Source organism: Brachycentrus maculatus, unplaced genomic scaffold (assembly GCF_059751285.1).
Source record: "Brachycentrus maculatus isolate JH-2025_06_01 unplaced genomic scaffold, ASM5975128v1 h1tg000748l, whole genome shotgun sequence".
Taxonomy (NCBI): Eukaryota; Metazoa; Arthropoda; class Insecta; order Trichoptera; family Brachycentridae; genus Brachycentrus; species Brachycentrus maculatus.
This window is the reverse complement of record NW_028281479.1, coordinates 417,501-426,960: the sequence shown is the minus strand read 5'-3', so window position 1 is coordinate 426,960 and position 9,460 is coordinate 417,501. Positions and strand designations below refer to the sequence as shown.

The following is a 9,460-nucleotide window of genomic DNA, read 5'->3' as shown; positions in this document are numbered from 1 at the left end:
AAGAATATTTATCAAAACTATTTTATACAAGTTTAAAATTTTACAATTCTTTTTAACTGTTTATTCGTTATGATATTACCTCATTTAGATAATGATAATATGAACTATTTTTTTTTTTAGTTTAACATTAAACAATAAATAAAAAAATATTTCTACATAATATTCAGATGAATTTAAAGATCTTAATTGAATTTTGATATTTCAAAATAAAAGAAAATCCATACATTATACTGATATTACAAACCCACTAAATGGTCACCTGAAAGTGTTGCGGCCTTTATATGTGAGATTCAGGTTTGGATTCTCACAACTTGATTAAGAAGCCCCTCATGTTTATTTAGAAAGTGTTACATATTAAAATATTTTTGTAGGTAACGTAAGCAAATGTAATGTATGTAATCAAAATCTACAGTAGATATCTGAACCAACCACTCTCCCTTTTCTAGGTAGGTACCGTGTAAATTATCTAGGAGGCACTGATAAAATCAATATCAAGAAGGCATTTTAAATGTCGATAAAAATTATTCCTGTGTCGATAATTATTTACAACAGAAGTCCGCTAGATGTCTCTGTAGTACCGAGTTGATATAGAATGCTGCTATATTCCCCAAGTTTCGGTTAACGAAGCGAAAGGCGGTGCTGGCTCGCTCGCCATTTTTACGAGTTTGTGGGTGTAATCTTGACAAATTTCGAAAAATATAATAATTTTGTTACTTGTAAGTGAGTGAAAACATTCAGTGAACTATTGACAATATATCTGGGATACCCTCTCTGCATATAATCTTCAGGTAAGCCTGTAAATATTATTTTTTGTGACTGTCTGATCTCCGAATGTTATATTTGACATCTGGGATTCTCGCGATAATTTAAAGCGATTCTACCGAAGGAAACAGTCAATGAAGCTTTAATCGACCGGAAAATAAATATGAATCTATCTGTAGTTATTATACGCTGATGGGTTGTGTATATGTCGTTTATTTGTCTACTTTCTTGTGTCATATTTAAAGGCGTTTACCCCGTACCCTTGATGACTGTTTAATCTTATCTAAAACATACTCGATATTATATGAACCTGAGTTAGAATCAGCATTTCGCAATCTCTGTTTTGATAGTCTCGAAGATTTTATTAACACGTCTATTAAAGTTACCAGGATAAAGATTTGAAGCCATAAGTCATTCTAACCTATTTATCCATTCCCTGTGGGGACTTTATGTATATGTATACAACTATTTTAAAGGTTAAGATTACAATCAATGAAAAATTTTATCGTGTGAAATTGCGCATTTGTTATACCTATCCACTTAATATTGTAAACTAATGATATGTGCCTACCGATTTTGTTTTGTTATAAAAAAGAAAGTTAGCATTTATAGTTTATATTTATAGCAACCGATATCCCTCCGTTACCTGCCACTTTTTACGTGGGATCCAAAAGGTCTTAATTACATATTTGTCCAAATTTACTGGTTATCGTATATATTTTCAGGTAACCAAAACCAAAATTTGCTAATGATTGTCGAGTCAAAACTTCTTAAGACATCCTATTCCTAGGAAGTTTGAAAATACTTTTTAAAAAATGTACAATGTCCCAAACAAACTACAATCCTGTCAGTCAAGCGCTCGAAAGGTTAACACTTCCCACCCGAATGACAAAATATTTTAATTTTTTTTCTTTTGTATCATTCAATGGGTTTTTCGGTTTTCACGGTAGTAGAAAAAAGTAATTTTTGAGCAATATTTATAAGTCGTTAAAAATCCTTAAAAAAATTTAAAATGGGCGTTTCATTTAGAGACCAAGATGTTAACCAATGATGTTGTTCTTACATTTAACATAATTATTAAATGTTTTGGACAATGTTATTTCTGCTTCTTTCTGACCTGATCCTTATTCGTACCCAATAGTGCATAGGGCACTGCATCAGAGATACCATTTTAACTTGATCGTCAATTTTATGAAGGGTACAGGTACCAGTTCAGGGCAATAATATTAGCCGTTTTAGTGCTGAGATTTTTTTTCTTATATGTGTGCTAAAATTGCTGAAGACTTTTTAGCAAAAATAGTCCATTTCAAATTTATTGGACATTGTAAGGGCGAAAACAAAAGGTTTTTACAACAAAATGTATTTCTATTTATTATTAAACATTAGTTTAATTTGTTTATGTGCGAATATCATTGCCAAATCGGAACTTAAGAACGAACACGATGCGACACAAGCTCCCAGCTCGACCGCTAAAATGCACTGGTGTCATAGTCGATATATCGACGGCAACGCTTTTTAGTAAAGTATACCTAAGTCGATGTATCGATCCTCAGCACTAGCGGTTAAAGTTAAAAATGCCTTGTAATTATTTTATTTGTACCCACCTGGGAGCCACTAAGAAATCGAACCTAGGACCTCTGTCTTGGCTGCCAAATATTCTATTCTCATTTGTGAAAATATTGAATTTTATTGTATGGTATTTTACCTTCTATATGCAAATATAAACACTTTTTAGTATTTTTATTTTTAAAAAAACAAGAATAATATCACTTTTTCTTGGTATACATAAATGATTCACGCTTTCATATATTATATATTATTATTATTGTCGATTACTCAATATCCTTGTTATAATATTCCGTATATAAATTCCTTTCTGGGTTATTTCGTATAATAAACATTCATTTAAATAATGAGTTCAACGTATTATAGCTAATTTTAAACAACGCGTGTTTATATCAACCTGGTTTTTAAAGATTGTGTAAAATTCAAACGAAATTAATAATTTGTTTAAACTACGCATTTTCTAATCGTAAAATCGTTTGTAAGGGTGATCGTTTGACCGGAGCTATTTCGTCGTAACGTAACACGTTACGATGCGACCATTCAGGCAGTCAGTACAGCGAGCCGAGCGTCCCATCCATAGTTTCGGATGCTCGCCGCGAGCGATGTTACGACGTTACGACGTTACGTTACGACGAAACGCTCCGGTCGGTCACCACCCTTAGTTTTTTTATGAGAAAATTCATCATTTCCTCAATACCTACCTCTACTGCCAACCCTAGTAAGTAGTGACTAGCTTATCTTACTACCTACCATTATTAATTCTCTGTGCGCGCCACTGCTTGAAGGTGATATCAATGATTCGCGTTACCATCTCTCAGAACGAGATAACTAGAGTCTGCATAATTGGATCTTGCTGCTTTTTTGCAAAGTGCAATCGCAAATGGCGGCATCGGCTATCGCTGTACGTGCTAGAATGTGCATCTACCATCAACTATGGCATCTACCGTTCAGGAAATACCAATTGTTTTCTAGACACTGAAGACCCAGATGACTCACTGTCTCTGCCAGTCTTGGACCTAACACCACATCACTCACGATAGACTTGTAGGATAGCGAGAATTCTTGATGATAGCATAGATACAAAATATCAAAAAGCAGTGTATTTACCATTCTACAGCAACTCGAAGAAATGATAAAGCTATGTTCGAAAGGGGTACTGCGTTTGCTCACAGTCTACCAAAAACAACAAAACGTCTCCGATTCGTAGCGCTGTTTTATTGCGGCATGTGATGGATCCATCTCTATACTCCCAAGAGTCAGTTATATGCTTGTCAATCAGTTAGTTAGTTAAACTTCATATGTGTATTTTATAAACACACATGTAACACGTTGATATTGGTAAATATGCAAAAAATACGTATAGGTACCCTTAATATTTTTCAATTATCGTAAATAGAAACGCAGTTTTCCTCGTTCGCCAGCCCACTGCCGAAGAGGTAACACGTCATTTCACGCTCGATTTTTTTTATGATTGTAATACGGATATTTTTTTGTTTTTTATAGAAAAAATATTTTTTTAATATTTATTTTATCTCCTTCCCATACCTTTCAATATTTTATTTTTATTTTCAAAACCATAAAATTATTTCAGATAAAACATTTTTTACATACAAATCGGTGTTTTAAGAAGAAGAAAAAATCAATTTCGTAAAATTGAGTTACGACTTATCGATTACCGGGCCTTAAGTTTGAGAATCTGTGTGTTACACGATATGTTGACGAACGAAAGGAGGTGTGTGGACAGGTGTTCTGTAGCGTGAACCAATAGTAGAAAAAAGTGAAATACAGAAACGTGTGTATTATGCAAACTAGAGTATCTTATCTCGGGACGTGTAGCGTTGTAAATGCAACCATGTAAGAGTACGTACAAAAAATGCGAGTGATAAAACGTACGCATCTTCTTCTTCTTCTTACTGTGGCGCTCCACACTGAAGTATGTCAATCGTCATCAGAATTATCACTTAACATTTTTGGCATCTCAACATGTAGATGAAGAAGAATATGGTATTTACAGGTCTCATGACCTGTCATAGGCTGATTACGTGATCTCTTTACACACGCGCAAGATGCACCATTCTGCCCATGATTGACGACCACATTACTAAAAAAATTGGGAACTCCTAGATATATTGATAAATCTCATGACACAGTACATATATTAGTTCACAGCAGCCATCTATGTTAGATTGCAAAAAGTTTTTATATAGCAGAGACCCTTTTAGAGGTCATGAGCCCTGTAAATACCCAGACTTCCCCATATTCTTCTTCATCTATGTCGAGATGTCAAAATATAAAAATAACTCCCAAGTGGAGAAAACCGACCTCTTGCGCGGTCGTCCGCATTCTGAAATTTGAATTCTGCGAATTGCCCTTAACCCTTTGGTGCATGGGCGGGGTTAAAAGTGTCCCACATTTTTGTTATATCAAACTGCACGGTGGGATCTTTTGTATACCACCTCGAAAATTTAATATTATATTAATTATAATAATTATTGATCTATTTAAGTCTCACCCTTTAATGACTTTTTTCTACTTTTATTTCTTTATTAACATTGGACTATTTAAAATAACTCAAATACTCTCAATATTTAAAACTTTCAAAATAACTAAATATTGGGCATAATTAAAACCAAATAACTTTTTATTATTTTTTTGTACTCTTATTTCTTTATCAGCAAAAATTGTTAAAATTTATGAAATAAAATTTCTGTGCACCATGGATTTTTTTATTTGCTGAAATTCCACGCCTCACAGAGTTTAAAGATGGCTCAGTTCTTATCGGTTGGTTATCAGTAAGTCACATTATGATTCTGATTGCCGAATAATTGTCAGAATTACATGTTATCAGTCTTATAAGTGCATATCGTAGTCGTACAGGAGAAAGTGACCAACTAACAAAACGTAAAATGTTCAGGAGGGCCATTTAAGTCACTTTTGCTTGGCAAGAAAAAAAACATCAATGCAGTTAGTTAGTCATTTTTACCAAGTCAATTAATTATCCTTTCAAGTTTAAAATCGCTTTGAGATTTTCTCAGCGCAATATTAAGCTAGTAAGAAATCAAATTATAAAGACATAGAAAGGAGAGTGAATGCTGGGAACAGAGTGAATGGTGCACTAAAATCAGTTTTAGCAAATAAAAATCTATCAGCGGAAGCTAAACTGGCAGTACACGATGGAGTTCTGGTTCCAACCCTTATGTATGGAAGCGAAGCATGGAGTTGGCAAAAGAAGGATGAAAGCAGACTGAATGCAGTCGAAATGCGATCCCTCAGACGAATGTGTGGCAAAACGATGTTTGATAGATGTTCGAATGATGAAATAAGGAAAGAATGTAAGGCTGAGATAAGCATTATCGATAAAATTAAGAAAGGTGTGTTGAGATGGTTTGGACATGTGGAGCGTATGAGTGAAGAAAGAACGGTTAAACAAATTTATGGGGCGAATGTAGTTGGAAAAAGAAGCAGAGGACGACCGAGGAAAACTTGGCACAATCAGGTATGTCAAATACTTGAAAGCGGCCGGGTCAGGAGTCGTAATAATCGTCGGGTATGTATGAGGAGATGCATGAATGTAGAAGAGGCAAAGAATGTTTCCAAAGACAGAGTGGTGTGGCGTTCGATTCTCTCTGCCTACCCCTGCGGGGAAGCGGCGTGATGGTTAGTTAGTTAGTTAGTTTAGATATCAAATAGTCAATAATCACGTTTTTGTAAAAAAAAATGCACTTGGTCACTTTCTCCTGTACGACTACGATATGTATATTGTATTTTTCCTTCCAGGATTGTATGTAACGTATTACGGAATGCGTATATTCAGACACGAGTTATTAGACGAGCGTATGATGTAGTTTCTAACCTATTCGGTTGTCCATGACCTGTTCTACTGGCGATGACTAAAGTGATGAATATTAGCGGCACCAAGCCCCTGTTTGATGATAACATGCTCACATATACTGTGTATGCACTCAATAGTCTATTGTTTTTTAGTTTGCTCATATCGCTTACTCCTTTCAAGAACGTCATAAATCAAAAAACTTGATTTTTCAGGAGAAGTTTTTAAAGTTTAAAAATAGAATACAATGTATTAAAAATAAATATCAAGCCACTTAATAAACTTTTTACTGTGCAACAGATCTTTTTGGGTGAAACCTGAATGTTTTTTTTCTCCATTTGAAAAATATTTAGTATGTTTAAAAAAAACAATAACATAATGCAAAAACAACACTTTCTGCCCTGTAGCAGGTAAATATTAAGTTAAAAATATGCCTCTTTTGCTGGGATATAGTACATTTTCTGGGCATTCCGAAAACATGCACAACTGAAAATTGACGATTTTTTATTTATGACGTTCTTGAAAGGAGTGCGCGATATAGCAGTGAAGATTAGATAAGTTGGTTTAATAAGGTCTATTATTTTTTTATATATTCTATTTAAGGTGATATATTTGCTAACACAGAATACATTCCACCGGAGAGGTCACATGTTCACGCCCGATTTTTTTAAAACAATGTATATTGGATTTTTTTGGTTTTTAGAATATACAATTTATATTTTTAAAAACAACTCCTTACCTCTCAATATTTCTTTTCTTTTCAAATGATTTGTGAGTTTTACTTGGACTAGTAATGTGTAAAGGCAACTAACTAGCCGTAACTCGCGTTGCGGCTGTTTGGCGTAACACGGCTCAAAGCATTCTTATAACCGGCCTCTATCATATACAATCACAGATGTTGCTCTATCTCTCTCCTTTACCGAGATATTCATTATCCAAAAAAGCATCATTTTAAGTTTACTTTAAACCCTTTTTATCTCAAAACTACTGTTTTTAACTTGCGGCTATCTGCCTTTGCACATTCGTGGAGGTGTTTTCTTGTGTGCGATACGTGAGAGTAATTCTTAAATGCATATGGATTCAACCAATTAGTTACATCTCTGCGAGGCATCCATCGGGTCTGGTTGATTTTCCGTCTTGGATGGGAAATGGACCAGAAACGCTGCATCCGCCACAAGGTCCATCCGCGGAAGGGAGATCACAACTACGCACTACTTCCGTGCGCCGCTCATCGCGTCTCGTGCGAGTAGAGTGATGACTCGCTTAACGAACGCTGCGAACAAGGAACATTCTGTTTGTCGACTACGCGACTCGTAACGAACCTCGCTTTATACAACGAACTGTATCGTATTACATGCTGCCGATCGTTCGCTCCAAGGTCGCACGCAGCCAATGCACTTGTACGATGAAACTGAACGTTTTTAGTGATTTTTATATAACTACATAAATATCTTGTAGCTACATATAAAATTAATACACATTTTTTGTTGTTAGTAAACTCGGGTCCGCTGTTGTGTGCCACGCAGAATTCTCGGGTTCACATTCCAGAGGAGCAAAAATAAATAATAAAAAATCATCTATTTTTTAAATATTTTATTATCCTGGACTGGTACATGGAGCGTGGGGCTAATTACCTTTCCTTTGTGTATGTAATCAATAAAACACTGTTTATATACGATACAGTGCCCTAAGTGCCATTGAATAAGGGTTAAAGAGAGAGAGAGAGTGAGAAACTCATGAAATAAACTAGAAAAATATGTTTTTTTTAAATATATTTTTTACGTTACAATACCATATTTTATGCTACAGAACGATTTTTTTGTTGACGTGTATTGTTTTTTTGTGCACAAGCTGTGTAATTCCCAAACAAAATAAATTAATAAATACACTGTAGGAAAACGCGTTTCACATGGCGAACTTGCTCGAGGAACGAATGAAGTTCGTAATGCGAGGCATCACTGCACAGCGTACAAAATACCTAGTAGCTATTCGCTCGGAAGCTAATAGAAATGGACACTCTCGCACTGCACAATGTACACTTATTTTGCATAATACGCAACATCTAACAGGCGCCGATCCGTTCATCCGAAAAAATAATTCGCTTTCTTGTACACTGATTTGCTATTGGTTGTGTGCAAGCCGTTTCTACGTTGAATTTTATCTCGCTCTGCGTTTGTTGTAGACATGGCGATCGAATTTAATGAAGACTTCTTTAAAATAAGTCATTACGTAATTCGGTTTTTGGATTCGATCATTTAAAGCTCATCACGCTAATCACCGCACAAATTTGGTTACAATTTGCGTGTTTTAGTAGAGGTGTGACCAATGAGAAACTGTTACTATTTCGATTAGCCGACTAGGATGGCATTCGTTTACTTTTTATGTTTCCCTTCTTTTACATGCGAGTTCTCGGCACCATCTATGGTTGAGTTGAGTAAGTTTTTTTATTTTATTTAGAAGAGACATGAAACTTGCGTAAGATTTTTCCCGAATTATTTTATATACTAGGAGACGCTTTGAAAACATGATTATTAATTTTTTTACTAAACTCATATTTTGCCCAGTTATACTATTCTTAATATTTTGAGTGTGTCCGAATCATTGTTCGCAAATCTGGGTTTTGTCCATTTGGGAGATATTAATTTAAAAAATATATAACTCTTAAGTGGACAAAAGCCAGGTTTGTGGACGAAGATTTGGACACACTCAAAATATTGAGCATTAAGTTTGATGAAATACTTGTATAAATAGCATCATGGGATGTCGCGCACTCGTATATGACACTGCCCTACCGACCAACGATGCCACCATAGGTCAGACTCCTTCAGTCGTGATTGCCCCTTAATTGACAGGCCTATTTTCGTCTGATGCCAACGCCAATATACTGTTTTAACGTAGTCAAGTACCACCTAACCTCTTTGATGAGACTCTAAGACAGGTCAATAATGCGGCTGCAATATGCGGCCGCAAGAGCAATAATCTGGAAGTAATATCACACGAATATTGAGAGAAAAGTAAGAATATACAGGACATGTGTAAGACCGATTGCCACATATGGAATGGAGATCAGAGCAGACAGCGAGAACCAAATCACTTGTAAGAACTTCAGAAATGAAGACACTGAGTTGCATAGCCGGAAACACGTCAAGAGATCGAAGGAACACGGAAATCGGGAAAATGTGTAGTACGGAGGATATAGTCAGATGGAGAAGACAGCGAAGACGATTCTGGAATGCCCATGTCAATAGAATGCAAGAAAATACTATAGATTGGCCCGAATTGCTCTTCAAGAGAACCCAGACA

At 35.3% G+C, this 9,460-nt stretch overlaps 1 protein-coding gene across 1 annotated transcript in view; it reads left to right on the top strand.

Annotated features, from left to right (window-relative positions):
• The first annotated feature begins 643 nt into the window (after positions 1 to 643).
• LOC148300345 (uncharacterized) overlaps positions 644 to 9,460 on the top strand; it is a 32,075-nt gene continuing 23,258 nt past the window's right edge. Inside the window, exon 1 of the mRNA XM_088274924.1 lies at positions 644 to 788. The gene's annotated coding sequence lies outside the window, so the exon portion shown is untranslated. The remainder of the gene's footprint in view (positions 789 to 9,460) is intronic.